The following is a 15,000-nucleotide window of genomic DNA, read 5'->3' as shown; positions in this document are numbered from 1 at the left end:
AACCGGAACACTACAAGCATAACGGATCCAACAAGGAAAGTAACGTAGGAAGGAAATGAAATCAGGAGTAACTATATATATATATATATATATATATAAGGTATAATTTCTAAAAACATATATTGTATGTGAAGATCAGTAATAACGTTAAAGTATACTAGTCATATACTTTTGATCTATGAAACAAGATTCAAGTTAGTCTGTTCGACAGACAAAAAATTTTCAAAGTGATTGAACTCAGGAAGTTTGAAAGCGTAAAGGTTACTCATGAATGGCAGAGGCAAGGGACAGTGACGATACCTTAGAGACTGTTCATATATACATATGATCAGCGCCCCAAACCCCTTTCCCCACACAACTTAGGACCAGGGAAGGGCCAGACAATGGCTGTTGATGACTCCGCACATAGACCTACAGAATCCCTCAAAACCCCCATCCACAGATTCAATAGCCAGAATAGGGTGATTATTCATAATCACGTAAAAGCTAGAATAAAATTTCTAGAATACTATGTAGTATTGAGCCTTGTGATGGCGAAGCAAAACTGTTAGAATAATTAACAACATAAGTATAGTCCATTTCTTTTATCGAGGCAGATTTGCACCAACCTCGCAGCGGTGCCCTTTTAGCCCGGAAAAGTTTCCTGATCGCTGATTGGTTAGAATTATCTTGTCCAACCAATCAGCGATCCGGAAAACTTTTCCGAGCTAAAAGGGCACCGCTGCGAGTCGGTGGTAAATATGCATCGCTAAAAGAAATGGAATATAGATGGTACAATATAGGATGATCTAAAGGCAAATTATCGTTAAAATTATGAAAACTTTTAAGCAACATGCGCAAAGAAAGTAAAGGAACGACGGTGCCAAAGATTACAAAGACTAGGGATAATGATTTTAATAAAATGCAAGGTTTCGTCCACATATTAAGATAAGAGTAGGCAGCTGAAGACTAGAAACAGAGAATCTTACTCAGAACATCGTTTCATTGGAAAAAAAAAAAATAAAACGTTTGCTCAAAATTAATTATTCAATGAATATTTTATGAAGACTTTCTCGATACCCCAATTTTGTGTGTAACTAAACAAGAAAACAAGAATAAAAAAATCTGACCTACTGTATTGTAGAATTATTAATCAATTGTATATAGATAATTAGATGTTGAGAAGCCAGTGTCCTCAACCTTATTACAATCTTACTTTGAGTTTTGTAAAGGCTCAACTTCAATCCCCATAATTTTTACTATGCACTAATTTTAGTTAGATCTCTAATTTTAGTTAGATCTCTATTAAGAGATTCAGAAACCACTGGAATTAAAAGCAAAACTATAATCTTCTGCACATGCAAATGACTACGATGATGTCTTTAAAATGGCGAAACTAATCAGGATTTTTATTGTTTTCATTTATCCTAATGGCTTTCTAATCTGGACATGAGTTCCACGATTTTTATGTACAGGCACGCGCTCGCGCGCACACACATATACAAACATACATACATACATACATACATACATACATACATACATATATATATATATATATATATATAATTTTGGCAGAAAATATAGAGGGTTAATATAACAGAGATGCAAAAAATGAGAAAATAGTTAAATTTTTAAAACTTAAGAAGATGCCTGAAGTTAATAGAAGGAGTGTATATATATATATATATATATACACATATATATATATATATATGTGTGTGTGTATATATATATATATATACACACACACACACACACACATATATATATATATATATATAGAATAAATGCGGCTGTGTCTGTGCATACTGAGACTCATGTCTCAGGTTTGGCCAATTTTTCACGCTGATCACTGCGGAATGGTGATGGTGGGAGACTTAACACTGATCGCTAATAGCAAACCAACCTAGTATGGATGTCCCTGACTACTACAGCTTTGCTGATCATGGCAAGAAACAAACCCTTTCGCCACGTTAATGTATCCCAACTCTGAAAGAGAATATATATATATATATATATATACACATATATGTATATATATAAATTATATATATATCCATATATATATATATATATATACATATAAACATACATGTATATACACACACATATATATATATATATATACATATACATATATATACATATATATATATATATATATATTCCATTTCTGTGTTGCGATACATTAACGTGGTGAAAGGGTTTGTGTATCGCCATGATCAGCAAAGCTGTAGTAGTCAAGACTAAAGCCTCCCACCATCACCACCATATATATATATATATATATATATTAGGGAATCATAATTGGAATATTCAAAAACAGAAATAATCCGAAACATGACGAATAAAAAGACATTAGCTAAAAACAACAGATTAAAAAAGGCGATTGGGAAATCAAAGGCAACTTATTCACAATGCATAAAGAAGACAGAGCCGTAACCGTAAACGAAAGCGCTTCCAAGAATCCAAAAGCCGTAGCTGAACGCACCTCAGCCAAGGGGGGTGAATGTGAAATTTTAATGAAAGTATTGAAATTTTTTCCCATGCGGTTATTTGCCGGGCGAATACGGTGCGAATATTTAGTAATATCTTATTTTCATTTCTTACGTATCCGCAACATGTGTCATATACTCTCGCTTTCTTTTTCCCAGTTATACCCCACATGGCGATCCTTAAAAGGAGCAACTCCCTTCTTAGTCCAGGTCCCCTAGTCCCCCCCCACCCAACCCCCAACAGAGCCCATTCCGGAATGCAAAGCATTCATTTACATTCGTTCTTTTATCCTAAATACTTCACGCTCGTCAAACCAGTGCCTTGGCAGCACGGATGACCGATAAGAAATGTAAAATAAAAATAAAAAATAAAAAAATTAAAAACTGGCTTCTGACGCTGTAAATGGGCAGTTGAGTCTCCTCTAGCACCTTCTTGGTGAGCAATTGAAGTCATATTTATTTTGCCCTTTGTGATGAAGGAATGCGCCTCCTTGCGAGCCCAATGGCATGTATGCCAAGTGTTTGGTAAGCGGGCATGGCGTCAGCCAATCAGAACTCGTCTCCAGCGTCCGGTCGGGCCAATAAGAAAGCGAGGGGTCAGCAGCGCATAGAAAGCACGTTCACGGAAAAAGTGGTTCTGGAAGCGATTCGCGGGGGGCCAATCACAAGGGTCGGGGTTCATCGCTCAGAAGGTCGGGGTCTCTTAAAGAATTTACACTTGGGTATAAGTGAGAGAGAGAGAGAGAGAGAGAGAGAGAGAGAGAGAGAGAGCTCAGTAAAGTTCATGCTACGAAAGAATGCCAAGAATTTGACAGATATAATCAAAGTGATCAACAGAAAGTGCAACGAATTAATATTGCAAGAGAATGCAAAAGAATTTCATAGATATATCTGATATAGAAACTTCCTCAGAAACAAAATTTATGTAACAAGCGAATGTTACAAGTTTGACAAATATTTGGGTAAGGAACATGACCTATCACAAGGCAGCATTCTTGCGCATGAAATGATATAACCGCTTTAACAGATCTTAAACTAACTTGAAATTATTTCTCGTGGAAAATCCCTTAAACTTTAAAGAGTTGGAGAATCGATATAGTCTATGGATTTTTCAAGGCTAAATCAGATATCCAGATCGCGAAAAAAGTAACCATTTCTGAATATCATCTATACACGAAATGTATATTCATGCAATTATTTTGTTATATTGCATTTTTTTATTTGAATTATCCTGTTGATTACCTTTGAAATGAAATCTTAAATTTCATCAATATAAAAATTGGATAATGTTATAGGGAACAAAACAAATAGTAAAGACAAAAATATTAATTGAAATATTCGTAATATTTTCTGAATAATAAATATTTTCTAAAAAAAATTAAAACAATAAACATTTGAATAAAGCTTTCACATCTGTTAACGTTGCATTAATTCCTACGATCTAAGTTCAACAATAACATTCAATATTGAATTTATTAAAAAAACTTAGTCACAAAACATAAAAGTATATTAAAAATCATGAAAATATCCTCTTCGACAGTCTAATTACTTGGATTTTACTTCAATAGATAAGTTAAATTATCAAAAAACATATATAAACACTGGCAATTTGTTTATCGAAATAACACCTTGTAACATGGAGTACCAGTTCCGTAGATTTCTTCAACGTCTAATCAAATTCAATAAAATTTTATCTTAGTTTAATAAGTTATGACCAACAGATTAATATTTTTTTTCCATCTGAAACTGCATGAATAAATCAACTGACTTCTCAAAGGTATCAAATCCTTCAATCACATCTCAAAAGTATAACCAAATGTAATTATTTCTTCAGAAGAAGGTAAAACCTTTTATGTATGTCATAAATGTTGAGTTATTCTATATATGCTGAGATTATCATGTATTTCCTTTATTTTATTCCCCATTAATGTAACAATACATGCAGTTATACATTTATCATCTTCACATGTATGCATATATTTACGCAGCAATCAATAATTTCAAATTCATGCAATTATATAAGCACATCATTTGCTTACAAACATACTGTGATGTAAATATATACATATATGCATGCATATATATATATATATATATATATGTATGTATATATATATATATATATATGTGTGTAAACTATATACGTATACACACACACACACACACACATATATATATATATATATATATGTATATATGGATTAATATCAACACAACATCGTGTTCAAATAGAAATAAATTTCTACCTCATACCTGGGATCGAACGCTAGCCCCTTCTAATGAAAGGCCAGGTCGAAACTAACCATGTCACGAGAGCCCATAAAAGATATTGGAACCTGACCGCCACCAGCTGTCCGAGGATTTACCTGGCGAGACATCAGTCTCTTACCAGCGAGTTTTACCCAATATCCCGGGCCACCACGTGACACAGTTGGTAGTAATTCATTCAAATTACCCCTAATGAGTCAATATGGATTAATATCAACACAACATCGTGTTCAAATAGAAATAAATTTCTACCTCATACCTGGGATCCAACGCTAGCTTCTTCTAATGAAAGGCCAGGTCGAAACCAACCATGTCACGAGAGCCCATAAAAGATATTGGAACCTGACCGCTACCAGCTGTCCGAGAATTTACCTGGCGAGACATCAGTCTCTTACCAGCGAGTTTTACCCAATATCCCGGGCCACCACGTGACACAATTGGTAGTAATTCATTCAAATTACCCCTACTGAGTCAATATGGATTAATATCAACACAACATCGTGTTCAAATAGAAATAAATTTCTACCTCATACCTGGGATCGAACGCTAGCCCCTTCTAATGAAAGGCCAGGTCGAAACCAACCATGTCACGAGAGCCCATAAAAGATATTGGAACCTGACCGCTACCAGCTGGTGGCCCGGGATATTGGGTAAAACTCGCTGGTAAGAGACTGATGTCTCGCCAGGTAAATCCTCGGACAGCTGGTAGCGGTCAGGTTCCAATATCTTTTATGGGCTCTCGTGACATGGTTGGTTTCGACCTGGCCTTTCATTAGAAGGGGCTAGCGTTCGATCAAAGGTATGAGGTAGAAATTTATTTCTATTTGAACACGATGTTGTGTTGATATTAATCCATATCAACTCATTAGGGGTAATTTGAATGAATTACTACCAATTGTGTCACGTGGTGGCCCGGGATATTGGGTAAAAACTCGCTGGTAAGAGACTGATGTCTCGCCAGGTAAATCCTCGGACAGCTGGTAGCGGTCAGGTTCTAATATCTTTTATGGGCTCTCGTGACATGGTTGGTTTCGACCTGGCCTTTCCTTAGAAGGGGCTAGCGTTCGATTCCAGGTATGAGGTAGAAATTTATTTCTTTATATATATATATATATATATATGTATACACACACATATATATGTATGTATATATATATACATATATATATATATATATATATAAATGTAAACTATATACATATATACACACACACATATATATATATATATATATAGATAGATATATATGTATATATATATAGATAGATATATATATATATATATATATAAACTATATATGTATACACACACACACACATATATATATATGTATATATATATATATATATGTATATATATATATATCGCTTTGGTTTTATTTCGTCACATTTTCCAAGTAATTGCATCTGGATATCTTTCTGAATTAACACGAAAGCGCCCGGTGCTGTTTATATTTCCCTTACCGTCTCTCTCTCTCTCTCTCTCTCTCTCTCTGTGTGTGTGTGTGTGTGTGTATATATATATATATATATATATATCCCAAAGTAAAAAATACAAAAGCACGATCATCCATACATAAAAAAATATTGAATCTTGACGTGCAAAGCGAGTCTTTCAGCGTACACATCATTACGTTGTAAGAAAGTTAATTCACATTCACGATATGCTCCATAGTACATACCAGAACTGGTATACAAAACAAAACAAACACACGAACGAACATGAGCACATTCCAGGAGCTGCAAACACTTACTCACAAACACCATACATACAAATACTCAAGTATTAGTTACTCTACTGAATAGTAAAAGGAGAGAGAGAGAGAGAGAGAGAGAGAGAGAGAGAGAGAGAGAGAGAGAGATCCACATTCCACACTCCGAAGTCATCACACACAAGAGATGTTTAGGTGGTGGTACCAGGCAGGTGGCGAGCAGAGGATAGTACTTCTTATAATTTTTTTTCCTCTTTCTCTTTTTTTTCTCAACATACACATAAACAAAGACAAATATATACATATATATTTACGATAATACTTCTCCTTACTCTGTAGCTCATCTCTTCTATTCTCTATAACTCCCAATCTAATCAAATATCTTATTAACTCTTAATTGTATGTCTCAAAAACATTCCCCCTTCTCCCTCGAGTTATTTTCTTCCTCTTCTTTCTTTCTCCTTTCCTTGGGCAGTTGCCCTCTCGTTCCTTTTGGACAGACCTTTTACTCCGTCTTTGACTCCTGTCAGGTCATAGGTCACCGGGAGAGGCCGGCGTTAAAATCCTGTGGCCCTTCGCACCTCTCTCTCTCTCTCTCTCTCTCTCTCTCTCTCTCGTTTACTACTGCATAGTGTGAATCTTCCTCCAGTTTCAGCTTTTAATTTTTCTTTTAAAAAATCCACGAATCATAAGGAATTTGATAAATATGAGAATTTTAGTTTAGCTGAAGTGAAAATATAAATGAAAATAAAAAAAGATAGACTGGAAAATATCATATATTACTATTAATAAAAGTTAATCTCATATTATTCATACCATCATTACTATTTATTACTATCATTGTCTATTTGCGTTCTTAAGATCATTATCCGCATTATTCCTGATATTGTTTTTTAACGTCATTACTCAACATAATATCTCTCACTACATTCACGTTAACAATATCATCATCATCACCATTATTATTATTATTATTATTATTATTATTATTATTATTATTATTATTATTATAAGTAGTAAGAGTAATGTTATCACTATCACCGTTATAATTATTATTATTATTATTATTATTATTATTATTATTATTATTATTATTATTATTATTATTATTATTATTATTACTTCTTGCTAAATTACAACCCTATTTGAAAAAGCAGGATGCTATAAGCCCAAGAGCTCCAACAAGGAAAATAGCCCAGTGAGGAAAGGAAATAAGGAAAAACTACAAGAGAAGTTCAAGAACAATAATAACATCATAATAAATCTTTCATATATAAACTATAAAAACTTGAAAATAACAAGAGGATAAAATCTTCAAAATAACGAGAGGAAAAGAAACAAGATGGAATAGTGTGCCCGATTGTACCCTCAAGCAAGAGAACTCTAACCCAAGACATTGGAAGACCATGGTACAGAGTTGGCTATGGCAACTACCCTAAACTAGAGAACAATGGTATGATTTTGGAGTGTCCTTCCCCTATAAGAGCTACCTACCATAGCTGAAGAGTCTCTTCTACCCTTACCAAGAGGAAAATAGCCACTGAACAATTACAGTGCAGTAGTTAACCTCTTGAGAAAAGAAGAATTGTTTGGTAATTTCATTGTTGTCAAGTGTATGAGGAAAGAGGAGAATGTGTAAAGAATAGGCCACACTATTCTGTGTATGTGTCGGCAAAGATGAAATGAACCGTAACTAGAGAGAGGGATCCAATGTAGTACTGTCTAGCCAAAGGACCCAATAGCTCTTTAATGGTAGTATCTTAAAGGGTGGTTGGTGCCTTGGCCATCATACTAGTAGTAAGAGTTATTATCACTATTATAAGTATTATTATTACCACTTTTATAAGTATCATTATTATCATTATTAGTAATATTATTAAAACTATTATAAATATCATTATCATAAGTAATATCATTAATAATGATATCATTATTAGTTTAAGCATCATTATTACTAAAATTCCTATAAATATCATCACCACCACCATAAGATTATCACCGAAATGCATATCTTTTGCCGTAAGACCTCTCGTCACCATTCCTCATCTTAACCTTACGACACTAGCAACCAAAACGCCTTCGTCACCTGCTCAAGTTAATTTATGGCTCAGGTATCTCATGACTGGCACATTTCCATTTGATAAGCCGAAATATAATTGCGAGTGACACACACACACACACACCTGCATTCACCTCTCTTTGATTTTCGAAAGTCGGGTTTCCTTGCATGTTGTTTGCTTGTTTACACCCACGGCATGGGTGTTGAGAGCGTTGGCAACTCGGACTGTTTTTGTTTGTTTGTTTGTGCTCTGACAAAAGTATGATGCTATCGGTTGACATTATGAAAAGATGAAGGAAAATTTTATATCATTGGTTTTATTAATGTTAGTTTTCTATGGTCTTAAAGTAAAAACATTAACTATTACATGATAAATAGTAAACGGAACTTATAAATAATACTATATAAAAATAAAAAGAGGTTTGGTGGAAGAGGATGCCTTTGATAGAAGGCTTTGGAGGGGACACATCAGGCAACCGACCCCTTAATGTAGGGATAACGGTGGGAAAAAGAAAAAGAAGACTACATAAAACTAAATGAAAAACTATTGATCTTACAATATTACCGAGATGGTTTTATAAATAAATTATTTTTTACTATCATTGGAGAGCAAACACCGTAGACTTTCCACAATATAATTCACAAATTTATAACAATAACCCGATTATACATACTGTATATTGCACTTAAAATACACAACGATGCTTTCACTTATCTATAAGTAGATATCAAGCAAAGTTCATAACAATTACTTATAATTTGCACAATGTTTCCCTCGCTATGCCTTTCTCTCTCCTATCTATCCGGTCTCCAACACTACAAAAACTAATCTCCTAAAAGTTATTTCCCGTTTCACTCGGCCATGAGAGGGATTTCCATCCATAGCGGGTCTCTTTTGCCTGAACGAAAGTGCTAACGTCTGTTATGACCAGAAAGAAAAAAAAAAAATACAGGAAAAGCGAAACAGAACACGCGAGGTGAAACCCATTCCAGGAACAATACTTGAGAGGCACTAGGTAGAGAGCATGCCTTCGCCACGCCTAGCAGTCTTATTTTCCTCTTAAGTCCATTGCGTACTTGTACTTTGAAGTATCCTATTCAAAATCTAATGGATTTGTCTTTGGTTCATACTCCACATGTCCATCAAGTTTTGTTCAAATTGGTTCAGTAATTTTCACATAATGTCGTTTACATGCAAAAAAAAAAAAAAAAAAAAAAAAAAAAAAAAAAAAAAAAAAGCTAACATATTTGACATTTACTTAACATTGTAGTTATTTTCAAGGTACTGTTGCGTAATTATACTGTGGTGCATTTTATAAAAAATCTTAAAGATTTATCCTTGGGTCATACCCAACATGACCACCAAGTTTGGTAAAAATTGGTACTGTAGTTTTTGTGTAAAATTGGTCACAAATATATAAACTAACAAAAAGAAAGGGCTGAATACACACCCCTCGAATTTGGCAAAGGCAATAAACTACTGTATATAAAACTGCTTAGATAAATACAAAGACTGGCGCGCTGGTACATTCAGACACACGAATACGTTATTTATCACTCTCATATTCATACTTTACTGAATCAAGGTACATTCTTTGTCTAGCAAACTTCCAGAACATCTACACAGAATCGCCTCTTCAAAATAGAAGGATTATAGAAAGTATTGAAAAATAAAGTTTTCTTGCAAATATTGAATCGTTCAATTTCACAATACAATACATTAGGAGAGAACAATAATGGATAAGGTAATAATAATAATAACATCAACAATTATTACATCATTATACTTTTTATCATTGTTACTATTATTATCATATTATTATTTAATAAACCCAAGAGGTCTTTAAACTGCAAAATCATAAAACCACTTCAATTATATCCCTGTAAAAAATGAATGAAAAACTGAAAGAACTTAAAGATAAAAATAAGTAAAAATAAAAACGAATAAAAAATATGTAATACACTAAGTGGTGCAAATACTGACGTCACTGTTCAAATGACACCTTAAAAGCATTGCAAATACTTGCAAGATTGAACGTCAATGACAGAGATAAGAGGATTGACTCAAGCTTTACCGATTTAAGAACGGTAAGGCTACCGCTCCTGGGCAGTGTGATATTGTACCTACCGTGTGTCACACGATCGTACATAAATTATTTTGTATATATTATGCTTGTATCTGCGCTCTTCCCTCGCACTAAAAAGAACCTGAATAATCATGTCTCCGGTTTTCCTCTGTAACATTGTCTGTCTTGTGAACATGAAAATGCCTGTTGCCTTGAGGTTTTGTATATAAAGGAGAGTGGTCTTTAATATAGTACACAGTTGATTGCATCCTGCTTTTGAGTCATAACCTCTCTCTCGGCCCGTCACAGTATCGTAGTATCTCGGGGGGATACATATGCTCGTACCCTTAAAAGTGAGTAGCACGCACAAACTTATGAAGGGTGGGGAAAATAGTACATAGGCTCACGGTAATACGTAGTCGATTGAAATGATCTAAATCGTGTTAACAGCTTGAGAGTTCCTTGAAGTAGCAATGACAACGATTAAGGTTAATTGAAACGTTATGAACACTGAGTCAATTCATATTTTTCAGTCCTCCGTCGTCTAAAACATTACAATCATTCCGAAGTCCACCTAAATTAAATTCCATGGAATAAGAAATGAGAATATAATCTAAAGTTCAACAAATCTGCACATAAGAACCTTCAGTTACAAGACCTGGCTATGCATATCAATGTAGAATAAATCCTATCAAATAAGTTTAAGCACATAAAGAACTACGTTACATAATGGCGATGAAAAAGATAATTGCATAATAGAAAAGTGCGCAATTCCCCTCGGAAGCCATACCCGAATAAAAAAAATTAGCTCGCTTGAAAATCTGAAATGTGCTGACAGTATTTGGTCAAACCAATCCAGAGCTAGTCATGTTTGCCTTTTCATTAGGCGAGTTTTATAAAAACCAATAACCTAAACCCCCACTAAACTTGGTAAAAAATTTTACTGGAGGATCCTTTCCAACTTAACAATTCTAGTTGGGTATTAATGATTTTAACACTCTTACATCAAAATCCGCCAATCCATTCTGGAGATATTCCATTGAAAATTGCACTTTCACAAAAACACTAACAGTTATTGTTATAAACAAATATGTGTGCAATAGTTAAATTCAAAGAGGTATGTGCTCTGGGGATCCCTTAAATAATAAGTGACTGATTGAGTGAAATATTTGAAATTTCTACTACCATTTTAATGACGGCAACAATTGCAGAAGAAAATGAGGCATATCTTCAGCCGAGGAATCGGGTTGTGGCCTGTCACTCTTATCTCGTCGAGTTCATCTTGTCAACTAGACTAAAGACCTACTGACACAATTGAGCAAGCCACTCTAAATGATCTCTCTCTCTCTCTCTCTCTCTCTCTCTCTCTCTCTCTCTCAAAAGCCGAGAGACCTATGTGTCAGAGGTTACTTAACGGTAAGGTAAGATACCAATTGAGGTTAGGTCAGGTCAGGTTAGGTCAGGGTCGCTCTAGTTGGCACCAAGCCCTTCGGGCACGGTGCCACACGAACGTGGCTAGCAGGAAACTCTCCCAAAGGCGCCATCAACACAAGAGTCCTTTCCAAACTCCGCAAAGAACGCCCACATCCCCGCCCTGAAGTCTCCCATTCACTTCCAGGAATTATTTAATCATTGGGTTCTGGAGGAGATCCAGCATGGAATGGATTTATGCAACACCCACATACAACTCTCTCTCTCTCTCTCTCTCTCTCTCTCTCTCACGTACACATTTCCTAATTATTAAATCTATAATATGATATAAATAAAAATATAACCCTTAATAACTCTACTCTCTCTCTCTCTCTCGTACACATTTCCTAATGATTAAATCTATAATATAATATAAATAAAAATGTAACCCTTAATAACTCTGCTCTCTCTCTCTCTCTCTCTCTCTCTCTCTCTCTCTCTCTCTCCCTAATCATTATTAAATCTAGAGTTCTCTCTATACCTATATCTCAACAATTCAAACCCTTGATAAATCTACTCTCTCTCTCTCTCTCTCTCTCTCTCTCTCTCTCTCTTACACTTTCCCTAATCATTATTAAATCTAGTTTAACTCTATACCTATATCTCAACAATTCTAACACTTAATAAATTTACTCTCTCTCTCTCTCTCTCTCTCTCTCTCTCTCTCTCCTACACTTTCCCTAATCATTATTAAATCTAGAGTTTTCTCTAAACCTATATCTCAACAATTCTAACCCTTAATAAATCTACCCTCTCTCACTCTCTCTCTCTCTCTCTCTCTCTCTCTCTCTCTCTCTCTCGAGCGGGCGCGCGCTTAATCCCATTAGAACTAATAAAGCACTCATTCCAGGGTACAAGTAACGCGTGCTGCTTCCATTTGTAAGATCCCCGCCCACTCCTTTTATCTCCTGGACCCAGCATCCGGCCCCCCACCCAACTCCCCCCCCCCCCTCTTCCACCCACTCTATGCAGAAGATGCATTCCGGAAAAGGGGGATGTTTCATGCAATGTGGAATGCAGCTCTGGTCAAGATTTCATCTCGCCAGAGGTCGACCTCTTGGTTTGCACACGCGGTATAAAAAAAAATCCTTAGAGGAGAGAGAGAGAGAGAGAGAGAGAGAGAGAGAGAGAGAGAGAGGGGGGGGGGGAATTTTGAAACATTGGTTTAGGTATAAAAGTTTAAACAATTCATTTCTGACCAAACATACACAAATTTACAATGCAAACATATTTTTATGGTTGTGCGTATATAGATATGCACATATGTACACGCATATATATATATATATATGTATATATATATATATATATAGCACTTGGTATCAAGACACAATTTTTCATAAGGAAAGTCGCCACTCAAAATGAAATTGAGTCCGAAATCAATGCAGATCACAAACCTAAATTCTGAAGGAGCATGCAAGCTTCCCGAACTAGTCTACTTTCAAAAAGGGATGACATTCCTAAAGAACTAGAGTCAATCTAACAGCAAAAAGTGGAATCATAAGCTTCAATGAAAAACTGAAGATCGGTCATGAAGTTCTGTGAAGCCTTGTGAAAAATCATTTATGTATTTGAAAATTGATTTCAAAATTTATATTCATATTCTAAAGAATAAAAATTTTTCATATATAAATTTTTTTTCAGTGAGTTTTGGATATTCCAAATATTTTTGTATCGAATTTTTCACAATCATAGCTCATATATTAGAGTGAAATTCAATCAACCAATGAACAGTAGTCGTGAAGAAGAATCATACAGTGAATCAAAACACGTGTCGACACCAAATAATATATGATGAAACTTAAATCTATTTTTCCTGTTATTTTGAAAACAATCTGGAGGACCGTTTGTCCGGAGAGAAGTTATCTTCAATTTTAGAACGCTACTAAGACTATACATATATATATATATATATATATAACAAAACAAAATATATATATATATATATATATACACATACATACATACATATATATATATATATATATATGTTTTGTTTTGTTATATATATATATACAGTATATATATATATATATATACATATATATATAAAACAAAACAAATATATCTATTTATATATATATATATATATATATTATATATATATATATATATATATTATATATATATATATATATATACGGAAGGGATTGAAAAGACGTGTCATCTTTCGTGATTTCTATACTCAAACACACACACACACACACACACACACACATATATATATATATATATATGACAAATTTTGCACACTTAGACGTGTTTTTTTTTCATATTAAAAAAACCGTATATTTTTCGTACATTAATGTCTGGAATCTCTTAACGACCTCGGGATCAGAGCCCCAGGCGAAATCACACAAAAACAAGATCTTGTGACCGGCCGGGAGTCGAACCCTGATCTGGCAAACTAGTATAGTCAGTGACTACCACTTGGCTTATTTGAATATATATATATATATTATTTGAATATATATATATATATATATATATATACTCTATAGAGATATAGTTGGCCGAGGTGTCTGAACAAACAGCTTGTAATAAATGAAAAGCGAGAGAGTGCTCAGGATGAAAGCAAACGGTGCATCTAGTGGACTTAGGGTAGACGTGTTGTTAATGAGCTTTCTGTATGACGTTGTCGATGTAATAAAAGCCCCTATATTGGATGATTTAACAAAGAAAAATACAATTACGACTTTGTCATTGTTTTTATCTGCAGCCACCCTCTTCGAGGAGAAAAAAAAAGATATTGATAAAAATACAAAACAAACAATATTAAATATAATCATATAAATCCTTTTAATGCTGAAGCCTCTTTTCTTTGTTGCATTTCACGAGAAATAGGAATTTATTTTCACATATTAAATGCAATTCATTGTTTTCATTTTGTAATCCGCAAGTAAACTACTTTTGGCAACGGGCCAACGATTCAGCAACTTTCGCATAAAC

The sequence above is a fragment of the Palaemon carinicauda genome, chromosome 38 (assembly GCF_036898095.1).
Source record: "Palaemon carinicauda isolate YSFRI2023 chromosome 38, ASM3689809v2, whole genome shotgun sequence".
Taxonomy (NCBI): domain Eukaryota; kingdom Metazoa; phylum Arthropoda; class Malacostraca; order Decapoda; family Palaemonidae; genus Palaemon; species Palaemon carinicauda.
This window is presented reverse-complemented; position numbering follows the sequence as displayed.